Raw genomic sequence first — 7,051 nt, 5'->3', positions numbered from 1 at the left:
AGAGAGAGAGAGAGAGAGAGAGAGAGAGAGAGAGAGAGAGAGAGAGACAGGGAAATATGTGTACAATAGTTAGAGAAATGTGAACCCTGACTATATATTTGAAAACATTAAAGAAAAGCTTATTTTTTAGGTATAATGATGGCATTATGGTTTAGAAAGAATCCCTGTTTAAATATATGTACTGAATTATTTATAGAAGAAATAATATGATGCCTGAGATTTGTTTTCCAAATCAGTTTGAGTCAGGGAGGGGAATAGAGGAAGTGGGTATGGATATAGATGAAACAAGATCATAAGTTTATAATTATCAAGGCAGAATGTGAGGATACATGGGAGTTTGCTATAATGTTCTCCATACTTGTGTAGATATTTGACATTTTCTGTAAAAAAATAAAATGGCAAAATAAAATAGATATTTCATGGGATTTAGATGACCTGGAAACAGATAAATACAGAAATTGTAGCTAAATTTAAAAGAAATTATGTACTGTATTTTTTATTCCAGGGTTAGAACTCAGTCAACTTGATTTACTTTAAAATGCTGAGCATAGGGGTAGCTGGGTGGCTCAGTCAGTTGAGCGTCTGACTCTTGATTTTGGCTCAGGTCATGATCCCAGGGTTGTGGGATCGAGCCCTGCATCTGGCTCCACACAGCATGGAGCCTGCTGTCTCTTCCCTGCTCAGTTTCTGTCTCTCACTCTAAAAAAAAAAAAATAATAATAGTAATTTAAAAAATAAAATGCTGAGCATAGCAGCAAGGTAAACATGGCCATGTAGAGATGTGAAGCCTTTAAACTGAGAGATATCATGGTATAGAAAAATTATCTGTAGGTAAATTATTAATGAACCATTTATATCTTTGTTGTATTTTGTCAGAATGAAATTTTATAAATTGTTGTAGAACTTCAAAATCCCATACATGTAGAGTATCTTATTTTCAGAGTATAAGAAAGAATTAGAAATAAAAACTCAGATTGACACATTTCATAACTTAATTGGAAGATTTAATTATTAAATATATTTGGTTAATGAAAAGAATATATAACTGAGATAGTGACAGAAACAGAAGTGGGTCAAGTAACAACCTCCCTGAAATGGCATAGTTGCTCATTGATAAATATTTTCTTTTCACTTATATCACCATAGAACATTTCACCTCTAATAAATAATCCTTTAATGATTCCAAAATCTTAAAATGTTTTTAAAAATAATGTGTGGTTATATAATATAAATAATTTTTAAAACCAAATTTCCAAGATTTATAAATGCAAATGAGTATTCTCTCCTTCAAAATACATATTAATTATAAAAACTGCCATTTCTCAAAACATTTTCTGAAATATTTAGAATTGCTCTGCAGTTGTGTTACATTTTTGTTTTGTTTTGTTTTGTTTTTTAAGTCTTTGAAATTGAGAACTACTTCCATAAGGTTGTATGCAGTACTCAGCTCCAGGCAGTCATTCCTACTCCAACAACTAAGAAACACTGGATAAGATACAAAAATCATACTTTAAAAGACCTTGGAGAACTGTGGAGTCATCAAGGGGTATATTAACTAAAATTCATAAGAGGAAAGATCTCTTTCTAGAGCAGAGATCACTGGTGATTTTCTTCCCCATGGATATTTACCAATTCTGAATACAGACTGCTGTTAATTACTGGCACAAGCAGGACTCCATTGGAGGAAAGAAACTGTCACAACTCTTGACAAACGTGGGCAGATGTGAAGTATTGACATATAGAGGAGCTCCAAATGCATGGCTAGTTTTCCCCAATGGCATTGGCTGAGTCTTGTGAAGGATGCTGGGGATGGACTAGGAAAGCTGAATATTGGGAGGCAAAGTCCTGCTGTGAGAAGGACACATTATTTTCACACAGGAGGTCTCCTTCACAAGACATTTGCCAGATTTTTACTTTGTGGAGCAGACTAAAGACCTAAGCTCACTGCGTCCAAGGGACAGAACTTCTAGGGCTAAGGAGTCAGGTACCACCTGAGAATAAGGCTGAGCTAGAAAAGCAAAGTGAATATTCTTTAATCTTGAAATGCTTGAGAGACACAGACTTAAGGTAGGTAGGCCCTGTATCAAATATGGCTAGTTTTTCTTTTAAGATAAATGTCAAATTTGGGAGCTGTATAGGGAAGGAGGCTAAGGGCTAAGGAGACAGAAACCTATATTATTTTCAGTCTAAATTTAGGGGAGAGACACATTTACAGAACTTGGCAAATCAAATTGATGTAAATTTTGCTTGAACTGCACCTGCGGCCCATTTTTAGTTCCTGATTGAATGGAGATCAGACTCCAGTAGTGGAAAACGCAAATGCTAAGAGAAAATATGCCTTAAGTCTCTCTTGTTCTTGTATACGTAACGATTGACATACAGTTAAAAGTTACAAGAAATGCAGGAAACGAAAATGATAAATGAAGAGAGCAGATAGTTAATAGAAGCAAATCCAAAGGTGATCCAGATGTTGGAATTAGGAAAGACTTTAATGTAATTATTGTAAATGTCTTGAGAAAAAGAAAAGATGGGTAAAGTGGATGAAAAGTCAGAAAATTTAGACAAAGAATTGTAATCTATAATTAAAAAGATATTCTAGAACTGAGAAATAGTTTTACTAATAACTTACTGGATTGGGCATGTAAACACAGAATGAATGAACTAGTGAGAAGACAGAATTAGTGAACATGTAAAAAGGTCAATAGGAAATACCCAAATTAAAGCACAGAAAAATAAAAAAATGTGAATAAAAAACTATATGTAAGAGTTATGAAGGACACAGATAGATACAGGCAAATATAATTGAAGAGGAGCCAGAAAGGGCAGGGGAAGAGAATGGAGTGAAAGTAATATTTAAAGAGATAGTTGCTGAGAATTAGTGTAAAGTTGCAAAGTTACAAAGACATGTGATAATTGATTAGACTAGTAGACTAGCAGAAATAGAGTTGAGAAAAATAGCCATACATATTTGGTCACTTGATTTATGACCAACGCATCCCTGCACTTCATTGGGGCAAGGGTGGTCTTTTCAACAAGTGGTTCAGGGGCAATTAAATATTTGTATAAAGAAAAAAGTAAAGAGTTCAGAGCCTTACCTCTTATCATATGCAAAAATTAATTCAAGTTGGATTATAGACCTTTGTCTTTGTGAAAGACAAAATAGTGGCTTCCAGAAGGAAACATAGGGAACGGCTTCATGTTTTTAAAGTAGACAAAGATTTTGGGGCGCCTGGGTGGCTCAGTTGGTTAAGCATCTACCTTTGGCTCCGGTCATGATCTCACGGTTCCTGAGTTTGATCCCCGCATCGGGCTCTGTCTGTGCTCACAGCTTGGAGCCCTGGAGCCTGCTTCGAATTCTGTGTCTTCTTCCATCTCTGCCCCTCCCCCACTTGTGCTCTGTCTCTCTCTGTGTCTCAAAAATAAATGTAAAAAAAAATTTTTTTTTAAATAATAAAGTAGGCAAAGATTCCTTAAATAGAATGACAAAGCACTAACCATAAAAGAAAAACATAATCCCTTAAAACCAAGAACTTCTGTTAATGTTTTTAGAAGAAAATATAGGACAGTATCTTTGACGTTGGGTAGGCAAGATTTCTCAGGACACATAAAGGACTAAACAAAAAAAAAAGGTATAAAATAGACTCCATCAAATTAAAAACTAAAATTAAAATCTTTTCAAAAAACTTCATTAAGAAAATGAAAAGGCAAGCCATGGGTTACAAGAAAATATTTACAATACATATATCTAATGAAGAACTCAGTATGGATAGATAAAGAATTTTTGCAAACCAGTAACCAAAAAAAAAAAAAAAAAAAAAATCCGATTTAAAGAATATGGCCAAAAGTTTGAAAAGACAATTCAAAAAGAGAGATAAATGGCCAGTAAGCACATGAAAAGGGGTTCAACATCCCTTATCATCAGGGAAATGCAGATATCATTTCACTCCACTCAAATCACTAAAATTAAAAAGACTGGTCATGCATACAGTGTAACATCAGGATGCTCATACATTGTTGGTAGGAGTATAAAATAGTACAGCCAGGTTGGAAAACAGACATTTCTTTTAAAGTTAAATCCTATGACTTAGCATTTTAACTCCCAGATATGTACTCGAGAAGTGACTGCATGTGTTCACTAAAAGATACATGCATGAATGTGCATAGTAGCGTTCTTCATAATAGCCTCCAAACAAGTAACAACCCAAATGCCCACTAGGAGGATAAAGGATAAATCCACTTGGGTTTATTCATACAATGGACTACTGTACAGCATTGAAAAACCGTGAATTGATACATGTAATAGCATGGATGAATCTCATAAATGTTTGGTGAGCAAAAAACATGAGACACAAAAGATTATATGTTGTATGAGTCCATTTATATGAAGTGCACAAACATGCTAAACTAATTGAAAGTCTCAAAACTTTTTTAAACTTTAAATTTCAACAATTTTATTTACCTCTATGGTTACAGTTTTTATCAATAGATTTTTTTTTTAATGTTTCTTTATTTTTGAGAGAGAGTGAGCAAGTAAGGGAAGGGCAGAGAGAGAGAGAGGGAGACAGAAGCTTGGAAGCAGGCTCTGTGCTGTCAGTACAGAGCCTGATGTGGACTTGAACTCACGAACTGTGAGATCATGACCTGAGCTGGTCAGACGCTTAACCAACTAAGCCACCCAGGTGCCCCTCAATAGATTTCTAACCATATGTACAGAAACTTTTTGAAAAAGCTCTTGTTACAAATTGTGCATATTCAATATTTTTAAAAATTAAGAAATAGAGACCAGTAAAAAGATATCAAAATCATCCATTAAAAATTCTTTTTTAAATCAGATAACCTTTGACAGTGTATAGATTTTTCTCTCTGCACATTATATGCAGGCATGCATTTGATGGGATTATATTTTGCAGCATGCTTCTTAAAAATTGTATGTACTGGGGCACCTGAGTGGCTCAGTTGGTTAAGTGTCTGACTTCGGCTCAGGTCATGATCTTGCAGTTTTGGGGTTCAAGCCCCATGTCGAGTTCTTTGCTGACAGCTCAGAGCTTAGAGCCTGCTTTGGATTCGGTTTCTCCCTCTCTCTCTGCCCCTCCCCCGCTCACACTCTTTCTCTCTCAAAAACGAATTTTTTAAAAATTGTTTTTAATTTTGTGTATCATCATAGTCTTTTCATATCAATAGTTTTAATATTACTGTAGTTGCATAGTATTCCATTATATGGCTAATTGCTATAAGTTTAATTAATTTTTATTGTTGGCTACCCAAGTTTACATGGCCTTGTAATTTGATTTTGATTTTAAGTTTTTTGCTTATTATTTTTAATTTTGAAAAGTTAGGCATATGTCCTATGATATGCCAAGGATTTCTTTTAGTTGTTGTTTTTAGACTTTTTCATCTTTATACCTTTTCTAAAAACAGTATTTTTTTAATACTCATTGTTTAAAAATTACAAAACAAAAAAAATAAAAAAAATGAAAAAATTGCTTGTAATTCCAGCTTCTTAGAATACCACTGTTAACATCTTGATAATTGTTTTCAGCATCAGCATCACCTGGGAACTTGTTGAAAATGAGGATTTACAGCCTGTATCCCAGGCTTACTGAATGAGCAGTCTGTGGTGCAATAGGCTTATCAGGTGATTCTGATCCATACTGAAATTTCAGACCCACACCTGTAGACTGTGGAGAAGAATCTTGTATGGAGGCCTGATCAGAACTATGCTTTAAAAGGCTTAGTCTGATAGTTCTATGCATGGTAGGACTACATAGGAGATTACTTAATAGTTTTGGGGGGGTTAATAACCAGGATAATGACAGTAAGAATAGAAAAGAGATGGTTCTAAGAGATACTAGAGGTTGAAGACAGAATTTGATAACCAATTGGTGATATGAAGGAGATGATGCTAAGGACTAAGCCTAAAAGGAAGAAAAGGCCGTTTACATTTAATTAAGAGGATACAAGGCAGAGAACAGGTTGTAGTAGCTCAAAATGATAGTTCTGGACATATATATCATCCAGATATAAGGTGTCTATCAGTCAAATTGGGAAAGTGAATCTGAAGTTTGCAATTGATTAGAGACATATGATTTGAAGTTACCTGCAGAAGGATAGTTGTTGAATTGTGAGGCTGGGGAGTATAAGAAATACTTATTAAAGGGCCATTGAAGCACTACAAGTAGTAGCCCTGGATGGAAGGAGAATCGGGATCCTGAGAAACACAGATAGCCTAGAATGATAGTTCTCAAACCTTATGGAAGGAATGGTGTCCTGAAGTTTATAGCAGACATTTTAGAGTATTCATTCAAGTATCATATCACTATACACATTTGTTCCTGTCCCACAGATGTGATACATTTTGGCCTTAATAATTTGAACGTGAGTATCTATCACCTCCATGTTCCTTTCAACCACCAATGTGGTCTATTATTTGAAGGTCAGATTGTAAGTCCACAGGCTATTTCTTGTTAACATAGGGATTCTTTTTTTAATGTTGATAATGTCACTGTCAAGGTAAACCAGTAAAGTTGTTTTTGCTGCATTCACTTTTTGACAGATTTCCTTTCCACTCTGTTTATGGATCATTTTCATTTTGGAGAATATTGCCCATAGTTACAAGGTCATACATGTTCAAGAACATTGTCCTGTGTTTGGAAACCTAATTGGTCAACAAGACTTTGCTGGGAACTTGAATGGAATGCCCCGGAATATGAAAAATACAATATAAATTATTAAGGAACATGCAGAAAAAATTGGTAGAAAATGACAGTTTCCAGCATTCTTTGAGGAAAATTTATCAAGAGAAGAACTTAGATGGGAAAGAAATTGCTTCAAAAGTCAGGAGGCAGTAAGCAAGAATATAGTCATTTCATTATTGGGTGAATGTAAATTAGTATGCTAGAATATATTTAAATACGGTATATAGAAACTTGAATATTTGTTAGGATGTTAAATAAGACAGCATATTTGTTAATTTGGTGTTTTTCATGGTCATGTTGCAGGCTTCAGAGACATGGATTCTAAACATATAACTAGCTTTTGCAGCTTGGGCAGG

At 34.6% G+C, this 7,051-nt stretch overlaps 1 protein-coding gene across 10 annotated transcripts in view; it reads left to right on the top strand.

Moving 5' to 3' along the window:
* Positions 1-7,051, top strand: part of APC (APC regulator of Wnt signaling pathway) — a 150,194-nt gene that overhangs the window by 74,703 nt on the left and 68,440 nt on the right. The window lies entirely within an intron of this gene.

This window comes from Herpailurus yagouaroundi, unplaced genomic scaffold (assembly GCF_014898765.1).
Source record: "Herpailurus yagouaroundi ecotype Mexico unplaced genomic scaffold, PumYag 29, whole genome shotgun sequence".
Lineage (NCBI taxonomy): Eukaryota > Metazoa > Chordata > Mammalia > Carnivora > Felidae > Herpailurus > Herpailurus yagouaroundi.
The sequence above is the reverse complement of the archived record's forward strand: the minus strand, read 5'-3'. Positions and strand labels throughout refer to the sequence as shown.